At 37.9% G+C, this 16,365-nt stretch overlaps 1 protein-coding gene across 2 annotated transcripts in view; it reads left to right on the top strand.

Moving 5' to 3' along the window:
* sano (CABIT domain-containing protein serrano) overlaps positions 1-16,365 on the top strand; it is a 128,775-nt gene that overhangs the window by 39,906 nt on the left and 72,504 nt on the right. For both annotated transcript variants that reach the window (XM_073090502.1, XM_073090501.1), the window contains exon 2: positions 4,570-4,595. The gene's annotated coding sequence lies outside the window, so the exon portion shown is untranslated. The remainder of the gene's footprint in view (positions 1-4,569; positions 4,596-16,365) is intronic.

Here is a 16,365-nt window from a genome sequence, read left to right as displayed (position 1 = left end):
TAATTGTATATAACTGCAAGCTACGGTTCATCCTAAACGGTAAACAGTTATAAGGCGTCATTTAATAACGTTTTCGCAAGATCTATTTGTTTTGATCATTACGTGTTGATTGTCATGTTTTATTTACCTAAGTTCTGCCCTGGATACATCATAACATAACTAGCTAGAGATGACCTTTCTATACTGTGAATTTCAAATGATCCCAAATAAAGGAAAAAAGTATATATTTGTAGGGAGACATATTTTAGTCCTCAGGGGTAGCGGCGTATGTGTGGCGACCTCAGGTAGAAACATCTAATACTATCTGGGGTTAATTACAGGAGTCCATGGGCAGCAGTAGCCACTTACCATCAGGTGGACTGCATGTTTGTCTGCTACTTATACATTATATAATTTTAAAAAATCCACTAAACTCATTGTGGTTCGACTCCGACATGACCACATGTACCTATTGCTGCCTAATATCTACAGTGCTTAGCGCTGCTGTGTTCTGGTTTGAAGGGTGTGGTAATGGGCACATTCTTATTCGAGGCGTTCCAATTTAGTACACATTAGCAACGCATCTGTGCATGACCTCAGATAGTACTCTAATCTTAACTGGGGTTGATTATTGATATTCATGGGCCGCACTAACCTACCTGGTCGCCTGCACTCGTTTGCAAATATTGCAAAAAAGCAATCAGCTCCATTACAGATAGAACTAAAACGCCTACTTCACAGTAATGCCTGGATTAAAGGTCATTCCACATCAATCAACGCAGTACATTAAATAAATCGGATCAAGCGCAGCTGAGCTTTAATTAATGTAACGATTGCTCGTTGATAAATAATTACTGGAAATGACATTTTATTTAGGTCGATGAAATTATGTACTTTTTTGAAAGGTGGTAGAAAATACTGTAAAACAAGTTTAGTTCGACCGAGCATTATTTGTTTACGAGGGGATACCTTCAAAAGGTACCCTGTGCCATGGGAGCGATGCAGGGTTATGTGGGATTATTACCGCACTAAACCTAGGGGGTAACACCGCCATACTATTTTTAGCGTGAAGCAATTTTAGTTTTGGTGGATTTTTTTTATAATATAAGAGTAGCAGACGAGCATGCAGTCCACCTAATGGTAAGTGGCTACTGCCGCCCATAGAAGTCTGTAATCAACCCCAGATAGGATTAGATATTCCTACCTGAGGCCGGCCACAGGTGCGCCGCTACCCCTGAGAACTAAGCTTCAGATTATTTCAGTGGTGGGAATATTGAGCAGAATTTTAATTTATTACTACAAATATTTAAATTCACAATGTGTCTCAATCTGTTACCAACGTGTAATCACGAATTCCGCTACATGACATTACTATGCGTTTCCATAGAACTCATGGCGCTTCCAGTTACCATGGAGCAATGTAACAGATGTCGGTCATAGAACCACGTTGTATGCGAGCCACGTTCACTTTCGGCCACAGTTATTATATAGAAGGAGCTGTGCCCTGCGGTTTCACCCGTAAAAATACTTGGGAGTTTTGAAGGGTTTGACGATCCGCGTGGCGGAGCGGTCACCATGCCGGTCTGACGCGCAGAGGGTCCCGGGTTCGATCCCCGGCCTGATGAATTTAGATTTCTGTTTCTGGGTCTGGGTGTTTGTATACTTGTCTCTGGGTGTGTCCATGGCACCCACGATACAGGGAATCCTAGTGTGGGGCTGTGAGTGTAGAAAGCGTTTTTTTTTTTGCATGGAACCCTAATTATTTTTCCAAAATAAAAGAGTCTATGTTATTCCGTATAATATCAGTTAACTGCCAGTGAAAGTCCAGTTAAAATTGGCCGAGCTTCGGAGATTCGCTGGAGCAAACAAAATTTTAACATTTTATATTTGTTTTTGTACCATATATCAACAGGTCGTGCCTGTCAAAGTATTTATTTATTTATTAAATTGATTACCCACATAAGAAACAGTGTTTACAATGGATAAATTTTAAATAAGCTCAAAGGATACATTCCAACTGTTCTTACTATTACGAGTAATCACATCATGCATTATTAGGTACATGTTACACATTTTTAAAATATTACATTAAATACAAAAAAATAAATGTCTTAAGCTAAAAATAATTAATAAGTCGAGTACAATGGAATTAAGTTAGATTGAATGAATTGTATTAAATTGTAATAATGTCAATAAAAAATATTATAAATTTGAATTTGAAATTGTCAACGTAAATAAGAAAATAGGAAAATAAGAAAGTTGTAATAGAAAGTATTGTATACTAGTTTTTCCTGCGGCTTCGCCCGCGTTTAAAAGAAAATAATATGACATACTAACATACGTAAAACTGAAAATTCGTACCTTCATTGCAACGAAAGTGGCACCATCTGGCGAAAATTGGTCATACCAACTCTGGAACCTTCGTGGGCTCATGAACAACAACTTTGCTAAAGATCATCACTTGATCAAATGCATAGTTTACGATTCAATCCTTACTAATATCGATTAAAATAATCGATTTTTTTGGTCCAAAAGATCGATTCTCCGATTAATAGATCTTAGATCGCCATCCCTAGTTCCCGTGGGATTTCCGGGATAAAAACTATCCTATGACCGTTCTCGGGTCTCAGACTATCTTTGTGAAAAATTTCATTAAAATCGGTTCAGTAGTTTAGGCGTGAAGAAGAGACAACCAGAGAGACAGACAGACAGACACACAGAGTTACTTTCGGATTTATAATATTAGTAAGGATTAGGATAACAATGATTATGTCTGACACGACACGTTGAATGTCTGTAGTATAAACGGAGCCTAATAGTTAAGTCGAGCGTTAATAAAGCGTACTAATAGAATAAATTGGTCAAGGATATTTTTTAATCCGTTCATATATTATGTTCTGATAGATTACATAATAGAGCGTTTTGTCCACACGCAATACAAAATTATCTTGATATTAATGATGTATAGATGTTGTTTCAATGTACAGTTGGACACATAAATTGATGGAGATTGAACGTTTTTAGCAGCGTATACATTTCGGTACACGAAGAACCTAGTATTTATTTAGACTTTACTCTTTTTTCAATATTTCGCGTAATAGGTAAATTGTTAAAAAGGATTCGAAGTTCGAATTGTTTAATATCAAACAACGTGAAGAACCATCTATGCCTTACTTTTGGCACACTGGAAGTTTGGGATTAGGATCCCAAATCGTTAATTTTAGTTTTTTTTACAGTTTGCTTACTGGAAATTAATTATATTTAGCTTCAATGTTACAGAAAAACACCTTGAAAAATAAAAATGCAAATGTTTAAAGTATTAATACACATCTTTCTTTTGGGCTATCAGTAAGTACAATATATGTATAATATATTTCTCGTTGACTGTACACATCAGTCTCACAAATTGCGAACGTAAATCTTCTTTGAAGTCTGTTAATTATTGTGAAACCCGATAATAACATAATAAGCTTACGTAAATATAACGCATGTTCTTGTATCAATTTGGTTATTAAAAATAATTGTACTTTACAATTGAAATGAATACGTTCAAATTGTATTGTTGTTATCTTAATTTTTTCCAAGGTGGTAGAACCCTTTGTGGTTCGACTCCGGCGGCACCACCGCCACACCTATTTCACCTAATAACAGCAGTGTTAAGCGCTGCTGTGTTCCGGTTTGGAGGGTGTGGTAAGGGAGACAGACTTTTCCGAGGCGTTCCAGCTTAGTCCTTAAGGGTAGCGGCGCATCTGTGCCCGACCTCAGTTAGGAATATCTAATCCTATCTGGGGTTGATTACAGATGTTCATGGGCGGCAGTAGCCACTTACAATCAGGTGGACTGCATGCTCATCTGCTACTAAGTAATAAAAAAATTGTACATAGATCAAATTTGAATATAAGGAATAGTGAATAATGCTCAAAGAACTTGTGAGACGATTTTTATTAAAAAAAACTACAAATAATTAGCCAAGTGCAAATCGAACTCGCAAACCGTGGGTTCTGTACAACCAAATTTTTAATAATTTTTTATTTGTTGTATTTTTATCATACTAGCCATAGAAGTAAATGCATTGTGATAATTTGAACTGTCTACCTAATACGGTTCAATAGATAAAGCTAAAAACGTCTAAAAATAGCGGGTTCTTGTATGGCGACCCCCATTTATTTTGAAGATGGAACCCTAAAAAATGAAGATATCTTTTAGGAAACTATTTCTTTTTGGAAAAATCTTTATTATTGCGACATAGAAAATTTAAGCGAACAATTATCAATTTATTGCTTACTAGCCGACCCGGCCAAGTTTGTACCGCCTCAAAATCTATTTATCAAATATATTTCATATAAGACATAGCCTATGTTACTCGTGGATAATGTAGCTTACGAATGGTGAATTTTTAAAATCGGTCCAGTAGTTTTTGAGCCTATTCATTACAATCAAACAAACAAAGTTTTTCTCTTTATAATATTAGTATAGATAAGGATTTTTCATGGGATTCATCTAACTTGAACAAGAATTATTATCATACATGCAAGAACAATCATTGATAAATACAATATGATTTTTACCATTAATTATTTTTTGTTTCAGTTTACTTCGCACCTCGCATATATAAGGTACGTAATCATATTTATATAATATTAAATAATAAATATTTAAATTGCTATTTCATATTTTGGATGCACATTAAGTGTTAAAATATTAATTGTAGGTACAGTGAAATAATCAAGATGTCAGCAAACTACATCTAATATTAAAGTTAAATTCGCAAAGTTATTATTTGTCGATGATATGTGTGTCATAACTTAGATTGGTTTAGTTAAAATCAATAAGCAATCAACAGTTGACGGCTTAATAGCATTTTGTTTAATAGCCGACCTAAATTATAACAATCTTCTTGATTAGTATTAAATTGAAGTCGAGTTTTCGAAATGAAACTATATTTTTGATCCGATTTCGGAGGGTAATGTGTAGATTATGTATCTCTTATTCTTTGCCATGCGCTGCAGCCAAAACGCCTTGAAACATTTTTACATAGACATTATATTTTTTAAACAAATTACTTACTATATTTACGCAATCGTTTAATTAAATTCTCTAGTCAATCAAGATTTTAGTTTTAAAGGTTGTGCAGCCCTTCCTGGTTCGAATACCAGTCTTAAGCGTTGCTATGTTCTTGTTTGAAGGAATAAAAGCAATCCGATTTAGTCCTCAGGTGAACCAACGCATTTGTAGTTTGTAGAAGGTGGTAGAACCCTTTGTGATTCGACTCAGGCGGCACCACCGCCACACCTATTTCTACCTAATAACAGCAGCGTTAGGCGCTGCTATGTTCCGGTTTGAAGGGTGTAATAAGGGAGACAGACTTTTCCGAGGCGTTCCAGCTTAGTCCTCAGGGGTAGCGGCGCATCTGTGGCCGACCTCAGGTAGGAATATCTAATCCTACCTGGGGTTGATTACAGATGTCCATGGGCGGCAGTAGCCACTTACCATCAGATTGACTGCTTGCTCGTCTGCTACACCATTATATAAAAAAAGATTTCAATGACGACAGACGTGGCATCAGGTGGACTGCATGTCCTTTCGCTACTTCTGTAGCATAAAAATATATATTTAAGTTACTACATTTTAAAATGTGATATCTTTCGTCTGATTCTCAGAACGAGACATGTAGCTGTTACGAAAATAATCTTTAACAGAACAATAAAACCTTTGAATGGCAATTCGGTCAAAAATTGGCATATATGACCTTTGTCAAACAAATGACAACCGTACAACTTATTGCAAACTGAGCCCTCGCACCCAGAGAACAAAGAATTGAATGGAGACGGGTTCGTTCTATTGAATTATTAATATCACACTCAAAGCCATTGTAGGCAAATTCGAGTGTAATCTATGGTGAGTCTGATTGACTTATGGATGTTGCAATGTATTGGGCACACTCTCACTAAGCTAGCGACTTAGCCCGGCTTTGCTTTAGAAGTAGGCGTTAGAAGTTATGTCAGTAAGCAGGAAACAGTGATAGCCTAGTGGTTAGAAAATGCCTCATTTGGGGACCCAAGATTCAAATCCTAGGCACGTCTGATTTATTGAAGTGTGTAGTAGAAATTAATTATTACTTGCTGTAAAGGTGGAAGAAAATATCGTAAGTAATGCTCCACGTCTGCGAGATTATCAATTCGCACTTGGCCAGAGCTATGGACTTTGGCATAAGTCTCACTCTGTGAGGAGACCCGTGCCCAGCAGTTGGACTGTAATGATTGATAGCTATGTAATCAGCATCTTCAGTGCCGACTCATTGGTGATATGTGACATGCACCCATGTTGGTTCTACTCCGGAGGCACCATCGTATTTCTGCCAAATAATTAAGCATTTAAGTGCTGATGTATTCTAATTTAAGGTAATAGGAATAGACTTATCCGAGGCGTTGTAGGTTTCGGTGGCCAACGTCAGGTAGATATTTAATCTCATCTGAGACAAATTACAGATGTCCAATTCCATGAATGGCAGTAAATAATTACCAGTATTATAAAAAGAAACACCTATGAAATAACAGTTGACAGATATTACGACAGTTACTTTTATATATAGAAAAAGATGAATAGCAAAACAGTTTGTTAATTAAATCGATTGAACAACGGAAATGATTCGCAATACCGATCTCGATCTCGATTGTTGATCGATGTGAAAGCAGATGATGTAACTGTACATTGGAGTACAGAACTTATATTTGAAGTTGCTGAGGCTAGAGTTTAGAAAATTTCACTTTAGTACCCCTGAAGCGGACTGCAACTTTATATTTCCCATTTCTCGGAAAAAAATTGCAGAAGAGATCCAAGAGCAGGCCTTCTGCTAAACTTAGCCTATACGAAAAGCTTGCAGAATTAGGGAAGGTTTCTAAATATGTATAACCAATTCTGGTCCAGCTCCAACTGCCCCAGTTACAACTGGTTGATGCCTTCGCCTATCTATGAGGAACTTAATTAGAACAAAACAGGTGTCCATGAGCAGCAGCCACTTACCGTCAGATGTAAACTTCTGTCTATATTATCAATTATCAGTAATAAACGAAAAGGACGAGTCGAACTCGCATACTGAAGGTTCCGTATCATCAAGTGTTGTTTTTCTTAGTATATGCTTCATTGTGAAAATTTTAAGTGTCTATCTATTACGGTTGCAGAGATAGGACCAAGTGACAGACGGCCAGACGCAAAGACAAACAAACAGCGGGGGCTTAGTAATAGGGTGCCGTTCTAACCCTTTGGTTACGAAACCCTAAAAAGGTCCACTGTAAATTACTTCTGTAAAATAATTTACATTGTATTACTTTGTCACGAGACTGTACCGAGATTACAATATAAAGGTGCTGATATGAATGGAGGCGTCGAGTTGCAACCATTTTGACGCGTCGCACCACTATTGTTATTATGTACATAATTATGTTGCAGCTCAACTTTTATTTCAGGAAAGAATGTAACTGTCGAAACAGGATAAAGCCGGATCTGGGCAGAAATTATGATAACTTTTAAATTTAGATTTAAAATACAATTAAACAATGAATAGATCAATCGAGAATGGCAACAATATAATTTTATGTGTCGTGGGTGCATGTGTCGTATGAACACACAAAAACAAATACATAAACACCCAGACGCAGAGCAGATATTTAAATATATCTATCTAATCATTCAGAAATATGTCTGATCGAATCTGGAACGCTTTGCACGTCAGACAGCTGAAACGCTCTGCCACACCGGATAAATAGGGCCCCATATGTTCCTATTTCTATACGTTGTCGTCATCCACCCATTATTGTCCCACAGCTGAGCACGGGTCCCCTCTCACAATGAGAAGGATTAGGCCATGGTCCAACGCGCTGGTCAAGTACGTATTAGTAGTAGTAGCCTTTTCCTCGCGATGTTTTCATTTACCGTTAAATCAAATGATAATAAATTCCTAATACGTACACAACTTTGAAAAGTTAGAGATTCGAACTTGGACTCCCTCGATCGAGGGGCCACTCGACCACTAGACTAGTCCACTGCTTATTTCCATACATCGTCATACATATGACTAGTAGGTCCACCAATTACCCTATTTCCCACTTTCGCTATACCATAGCTTTTAACGCAATTATGCGTTACCCCATTGTCTTTCAAGAGAAAGGGCGGTGTGAGTGAAAGTCACACTTCGACGATAATTTAGGCGCGATAGTAAAAGTGTGACTTGGTTTTTAAAAGCGAAATTATGTTGTTAAAGAAATTGTATTGTTTATGTTATGTGCATTGTCGAAAGAATAAAGAATAGTTGGACATCTGTAGTTTACCTCAGATAAGATTAGATTTCTATCTAAAGTCAGCCTCAGGTTGCTACTCCTGAGAACTAAGTTGGAATGCCTGGGATAAGTATAATTTTTTATAATATAGGAGTAGCAGACTAGCATACAGTCCACCTGATGGTAAGTGGCTACTGCCGCCCATGGACATCTGCAATCAACCCCAGATAGGATTAGATATTCCTACCTGAGGTCGGCCACAGATGCGCCGCTACCCCTGAGGACTAAGCTGGAACGCCTCGGAAAAGTCTGTCTCCCTTACCACACCCTTCAAACCGGAACACAGCACCGCCAACACTACTGTTATTACGTGTGGCGTTGGTGCCGCCGGAGTCGAACCACAAAGGGTTCTACCACCTTTAAAGTACAGAACACAGTAGTTTCAGACTGCTTTTATGCAACAGAAATAGGTATGTGCGGAATAATATTTTCACATGGCCTCAAATCATTTTTTTTTTTATTCAAAATAGGTTCTTTGCAGAGCACTTTATCATCAGCATCATAACATCATCATAACATCTACCACCACTTCACTAAGTGTTTCGTTATGGAGAAGCGGCGAAAGAATTAATATTATTTTGTAATTAATAGTGCAACGGTATTTTAGTTGTATGGATCCTAAGTAGAAACATAAAATCAATTAATTAACAACAAATAAAGACAACAAACGAATGAATTAATCGTGAATAAAAGTTATTCAGGTATAGTATACAAGAAGAGGATTCAGTACCCTTACCATGAGTTTTTACGTTTTGACAAATATGACCGTTTTTTGTGTTTGTTTACGTATTGGCCCATACAATTTTCAAGTTCTGACACAATCCGTTAGGGGCGCTGTGTCAAAAAGTAAAAACTCATGGTAAAGGTACAGGTGCTTGAACTTAAAGTGTCTGTCATGGCCACAAGAAAATGTAGGTGACTGTTTCGTAATCAATAATGAGTGCAAAATAAAGTCATACATTACAAAGGAATTTACTTTCTACAAAATCGGAATAATTACCTCTTGGTACAGGTCAAAGCCTCGGCCGCCATATTTCTGTATCAAATGAAGCTGTCAAAATGACAGTAACGTGGCCTTGACATTATGTAAATGTCATAATATGGTCGAGTTTCCACGGGCCGGCAGTATAAGGTAATTATAACGGTTTCGGCTACGTTATATGGACAGCGAGTTGAAATAATACTATACTGATTTGAAAAAAAAAAGTAATCCTTGAGTGAACGTTGTTAAATTTTCCCATTAAAACCCCTTGAATACTATCGTCGTCAACCCATTACTGTCCCACAGTTGGGCACGGGTCTGCTCAGAATGAGAAGGATTAGGACATAGTCTATCGCGCTGACCAAATACGTATTGAGAGTATATGCAGGCTTCCTCATGATGTATCTCCTTTTATGCATATTATATATACGAGTACCTAAGCTGCTCTTGAAATCTGTAGTCAACCCCAGATAAGATTAAACGCGTACCTGAGATCGGCCACAGTTGCACCGATATCCCTGAGAACTAAGTTGGAAGACCTCGGTCTCCCTTATCACCCCTTCCAAAACAAGAGCACAGCAAATCTTACAACTGTTATGAGGCAATACCTAATAGGTGTAGCGGTGATGCCGCCAGAGTCAAATTCTAAACGTCTAGTCATACGTCATACTGTTTTCTATGCCGTATCGTGGGTCTGTGGAAACACACTTTACCAGCATTAAATGGTTTTGCGTGAATACGTGCCTATTTATTTGACTTCACTTGATGTCACGATCACGAATTTTCTAAGACAGATTTTAATATAGATTTCACATTCATTTGTTACAGCTTAGAGGCGCTGGTGGATTGGAAACGTTTTGTGTTGTAACATCTATTGGACTAAGTGAGGTTAGAAGGGTGATGTCAGTTCTTCTTTAGTTTTTTTTTGTATAATATAGGAGTTACAGACGAGCATACGGTCCACTTGATTGTAAGTGGCCGCCCATGGACATCTGTATTTAACCCCAGATATTATTAGACCTACCTCAGGTCGGCCAAAGATTCACCGTCATCCCAGAGGACTAAGGAACGCCTCGGAAAAGCATGTCTCCCTTACAACACCCTTTAAGATAGAACACAGCAGCGCTTAATACGGTTGTTATTAAGCAGAAATAGGTGTAACAGTGGTGACGCCGCAATCGAACCACAAAGGCTTCTACCACCTTTAAATATTAGTAGTTAGAATTGTTACATGGATTTTTTTATTGGGAACTTGTACCTGAAACTTACAACTATGTTTTAACAACGACAATAATTTATTGTGTTCTGGAGACGTTCCAACTTAGTCTTCAGGGGCTGCAACGAGACTAGATAGGCCGCCTATTCTATGAAGTCGGTTACAAAAATCCATGAGCAGCAAAGGGCACTTACCACCAAATGAACTGCATCCTAATTATCTACTTGTTCTTAGTCGATTCCTCATGGCTGAGGGTCGTGACCGTCAAGAACAGCGTTGTCTATGATGGTCTTGTAGTGCGATTCTTTAATATTTCCATGGAATGGTAGACTGTGGTGTCGTGTGGTGGCCAGTTTTCGTTCAGTTGGTGATCTTCCATCTGTAACGTTTTCCAGACACTTGACCATCTACTACAATTTTATGAAAAAATAGTAAGTAAAGTATTTCAAAATTACTTCTCAGGGATGCAAAGAATCGACTTTTACAAAGCAGGACTCTTTTTATATTTCCACTTATTACAGATGTATCTAACATCAACTCCACTGCACGCAATTCTCTTCCATTACATAAAACTGAAGCATCAAATCTTGAAGAGAAACTGCAATTAAGATCGACAGACAAACTGACGTGCCAAAACATTACATAAACACTTGCGTAAACAAATGTTGTAAGTGACATTACAAGTTCATGTTGCGTGCTGAGACAATTTCCCCCATATTATCATTCAGCTAGAGTACAGTGCGTAACAAACATTAGTATGATTCTGGCTCATGTCAAATTGGTTTGGTATTCAACGTGTATATGTACAGTCGGTAAAAATAACCTTTACTATGGGTACAGTCGTTATCAAAAGTATTATCCTAATTATAAATGCTAAAGTTTATTTGTTTGCTTGCTTGTTTCTTTGCATGTTTGTTATGTTTTATGCCTACTATTAAACCAATTGGCATGATAATAAACGTTGTTCGGAAAAAATAACTTTTTAGATAAAAATATTGCTCTCTCTGGTTCGAATCCCAGACGCGTCTCTCAGAACCTCTGCCTTTTTAAAGTTATGTGAGTATAATCTATCACTCATACTGAATTAAACACAATGTGCGGAAACCTACATGCAACCTACAATTCTAAAAAAAATGTCAAAGTTGTGTAAAATCTACCAAATTGCACTTGGCCGTTCCATCTCACTCTAAAACGAAATAGCTTAAAATAATATTAATTAATATCAAACAAACCTTATTTGTTGATTTGTATACATATATACAACACAAACAAAGTCGCGCGCATAATATATTTTCGAAAAATTAATGAATCGTGTTATCCGGACAGGCGGCATTGCTCATAAATAATCATAACTGGTTTGCTGACCGTACGGCAGATGATAGCATGTAAAGTAATAAGCGCTGATAAAACTGTAATAGCGAGGACCGGCTTTACGCAAGATCGTAGATAATTATGCTGACGGTACCCGCTAAGTCGGGAGTCGCGATATATGAATACAAATATGCGATTATGTGGATTATACTTACCTATATGCGTTGATGTAAACGGGTACATGTATTAATCGACTTAATATGTATATATTTCTGCGTAATAACAGCATTGTTAAGCGCCGCTGGTCTGGTTTGAAGGGTATGGTAAGGGATGCATACTTTTCCGAGGCGTTCCAGCGTAGTCCTCAGGAGTAACAACGCATTTGTGGGTGACGTCAGGTCCTGCATGGTTTAATGCTACTCCTGTATCATAAAAAGACTTGGAATTGTATATAAGTTTGGTCATTGATTTGGTCTAAGTCAAAGTCTTAATTACACCCTCCAAACAAAAGCAGCGTTTGCGCTTTAAAACTCCTATGTTTCGAAGCAAATGTCTTTATTTTTGTTTATAGTAAGCATTTAGGCCAAAGGGGCAGAATGCTCATTGATCACGATTGCCAATAGATATCTATAATGAACAGTCGAAGAGATTAAATTACCTCAGTAGCATTACCATGAGTTGGCATAGAAACGCCACTATAGAAATGGTAAATAGAAAACTATTGTCATTTTGCTAGTGAATAACATAACTACTATCGTTACGGTATTTCTTGACAACGTCTGTCAAATTAATGACCTCATGGGACCGAATTTGTATGGCAATAGATCATAATGACATTCGCTAGCGATTTGATTTCGATAGGTTTTTTACGTATCGAGTTACGTCACTACGGATTTTAGTTCTACGAGTAACCACCAGAGGCGCTGTACAATTTTTCATACATTTATTTTACGCAGTCGCTAGCGAGTAATACTTATGTAAACTCATGGTAGTCCTACAGGTCGGTGACAAATGCGCGGCTACCCTGAAGACGAAGCTGAGATGACCCGAAAAAGTATGTGACTCTTACCGCACGCTTCAAACCAGAACTCAACTGTGGCATTAGTGCCTGTGCAACCTGTGTCTGTAGTGAAATGGATCTTCAATATACATCGACGGAACACTTGATTCGATTCCAGATACATTACTTGTACATCTATTTCGCCCATATAGTTTATAGCGGTAGTGCAAAAGTGCTGTATTTTAGCTTGAACAGTGTGGTAAGGCGAAGACTCATTTCAATTTACAGATAGATGGCCATTAGGCATTAAGTTTACCCTTTGTAATCCGTGGTTTAAGGTGTACAAAAATAAATAAATAGACGCTTACAGGCCATCTAAGGGCGGCACTGACTTAACATTAAAACCAAAAGTCGTCAACTTCAAAAAAATTGAGGTCCCTTTAAACCTTACAAGGTCTTTTTGACCTCAATTCTATACTATATTATAAGATACTCTTGCATTTAAGGGTCATTTCGAAATTTGATACCACAAATTTTTCTTAATTAAAGTCTATTTCTTTTCGTCGATTTGTCGAATTCTCACTCGGTTTTGTGCAATAATTAGCGGTAAATGTAACGAATCGTTAATGACATTTAAACCACTCATTTCGATTTGAGCAATTTTGACTTTTGTTAATTACATTTCAATTAACAAATTACAGTTATACGACTCGTGAACACACCTCGGGGGGTCTTAAGTTCGCATCCCAGGCCTCTGATTTCTCAAAGATATGTAGCAATTAGAAAATAATTTATTTCTTGCTGAAACGTTTAAGTACAATTCTGAATAAAGACGCTTGAAAACACATAAAAATACATCTCAAGTTTGTATGTAGTTTACCATACTTGTCCAAAGCGGTGGACTATGACCTAAACCTCTCTCACTCTGAAAGGAGACCCTTGATGACTTATTCTTGATTATGAACTATACAGTAGAGACCGTCGTATCTTGGTAAACATCCAGAAAAATAAATTATTCTTTTTTATAATATAGGAGTAGCAGACGAGCATGCAGTCCACCTGATGGTAAGTGGCTGCTACTGCTGCCCATGAACAACTGTATTCAGCCCCAGATAGGATTTGATATGATATACCTGAGGTAGGCCACAGATGCGGCGCTACCCCTGAGGACTAAATTGGAACGCCTGGGAAAAGTATGTCTTCCTTAACATACCCTTCAAAGCAGAACACAGCAGCGCTTAACACTGCTGTTATAAAACAGAAATAGGTGTGGCGGTGGTGCCGCTGGAGTCGAACCACAAAGGGTTCTACCACCTTCAATCTCATTACATCTAACCGCTTTTCGCTTAACATTCCTGAGCTTTAAACAAAGCTTTACCCAAAGCAAATACCGAGCAACGTAATTCGAGGCAAGGAAGTTATCCAATATCGCTTATTAAGCTTTACGTAAGCTCCATAAAAGCTCGCTCTAATGTTACAGGTCGGACCTAGAATTAACTACCGTGTAATGGACTAAGGCTGAACGCTCGTTCCGTAATGTCTTACTGCCGTTGTTAGTATGACGTATTGAACCTAAAAGTTTTTGAAAATTATCAAAAAGTTGCCAATAATTTGCCATGTACGAGTCGATCTCGATCATAGGGCGTTCCGTAACAACAAATTTTAATGTTTTATTTTTATAATGTAAATGTAATTGGCTACCGTCTGACGGTAATTGGCTAATCACACTCAGATGGGATTAGGTTCCTACTTAAGTCTGCCACAGATGCGCTGCTACCCCTGAGGGCTAAGTTGGAACGCCAAAATAAGTCCGAGAAGATGTCTTCTTTAAAATACCAAACCGGAACACAGCAGCGTTAACATTGCTTTTAAGGCAGAAATATGTAGGTGTGACGGTGGTGTCTCCAGAGTCGAACCACAAAGGATTCTACCACTTTCAGTAATCTTTCTCAGATTGACATAATCCATGGATTGGTAAGTGCTCACTTACCATCACTACATTCATACCAATGGGCGGCAATGACCACTTACTGCTCCTTATATCACATAGAAACGCCATTAATGGTATATCACCATAGCTTAGCCGAAGAAATCGCTAACAATTTCCTCCGATGATGCAGGTTCGATTTCCGCCTGTAGATTACTGAGGAATCGATTTTCTAATTACATCCTGTGGAAATGAGTTGTTATGCTCCATTTTCCTATTAATGTGGGATACGGTATCCGTTAGGTGACTCGCTGGCGATGTCGCTGCCACGAGTCCCAGGTTCGATACACGGCTGACCATAGATCGGAATATTTAAATTATTAATCTAAGACAGGGTTATTTCCTGCTGTTATATTGCGTAATCTTGAAAATCTTATTTCTATAGTTCTGCTACAATTTTATATTATTGTTCACATTATTTTAATAGGTATTATACAAATCACGTCTCCTTGCAGACAGGGTTTGTTTGTTTACGTGCGTCCAAATAATCTACAATAAATAATCTAATGTAAGGACTTCAAGTATAGTCCGCGCCAAAGTGCTAGTCCGCTCTGAAGTTGTTGTTGTGAAGTTGTTGCGAGCAGGTGCAGTCATACAATTTACTATGGCGACGCGATTCATTTCTATGTTGAGAGCGGACTAGCAGTTTTACGCGGTATATATACAAGTTCCTTTAATTTATTTAAAAAATGCGATGAAATGTTCGATTTTATAAGTCCAAATTCCTTGTAGTGATGCTGTGTTTTTATATGACGGGTAAGATAGAGACACGAGGCCTTCCAGGTTAGTCCTCAGGGGTTGCAACGCATCTATGCCCTACCTCAGATAGGACTTAAACCCTTTTGAGGTTGAGTACAGATGTCCACATGTAGTGAACTGCATGGTCATTAAATACAACTACTTACAAACACGCGCAGTGGAGCGGTTACCTTACTGACAAAGTGGGTACCTGGTTCGATCTCCAGACATTTTTTTATAATATAGGAGTATCAGACGAGCATGAAGTCCACCTGATGGTAAGTGGCTACTGCCGCCCATGGACATCAGTAATCAACCCCAGATAGGATTAGATATTCCTACCTGAGGTCGGCCACAGTTGCCCCGCTACTCCTGAGGACTAAGCTGGAACGCCTCGGAAAAGTCTGTCTCCCTTACCACACCCTTCAAACCGGAACACAGCAGCGCTTAACACTGCTGTTATTAGGTAGAAATAGGTGTGGCGGTGGTGCCGCCGGAGTCGAACCACAAAGGGTTCTACCACCTACAAACATATATGTAAACAATTAATTTAGATTTCTTTTCTAGGTCTGTGTGTTTGTGTGCTCATAGCTATGAGTGTAGAAACTAGAAAGCGTTATTTTATCTTCTTATCTCTTTGGTTGTCATAGCAACTAAAGGGCTCTTACTATTTATAATCTTAAGAATGCTTTGTTTCATAAGTTAAAGAATTACTTGTTACATAATAATTGTATTCATCATCATTATAACATTATTGATCTTTGATCTTGTAAATCGTGACGTCCTGAGGTCAGTATCTGTCTCACTCTGATCTAT

This window comes from Epargyreus clarus, unplaced genomic scaffold (genome assembly GCF_041222505.1).
Source record: "Epargyreus clarus isolate Ecla_fem2 unplaced genomic scaffold, WU_Ecla_fem_2.2 ptg000032l, whole genome shotgun sequence".
NCBI classification, from domain to species: Eukaryota; Metazoa; Arthropoda; class Insecta; order Lepidoptera; family Hesperiidae; genus Epargyreus; species Epargyreus clarus.
Note: the sequence above shows the minus strand (reverse complement) of the source record. Positions and strands in the feature narration are given on the sequence as shown.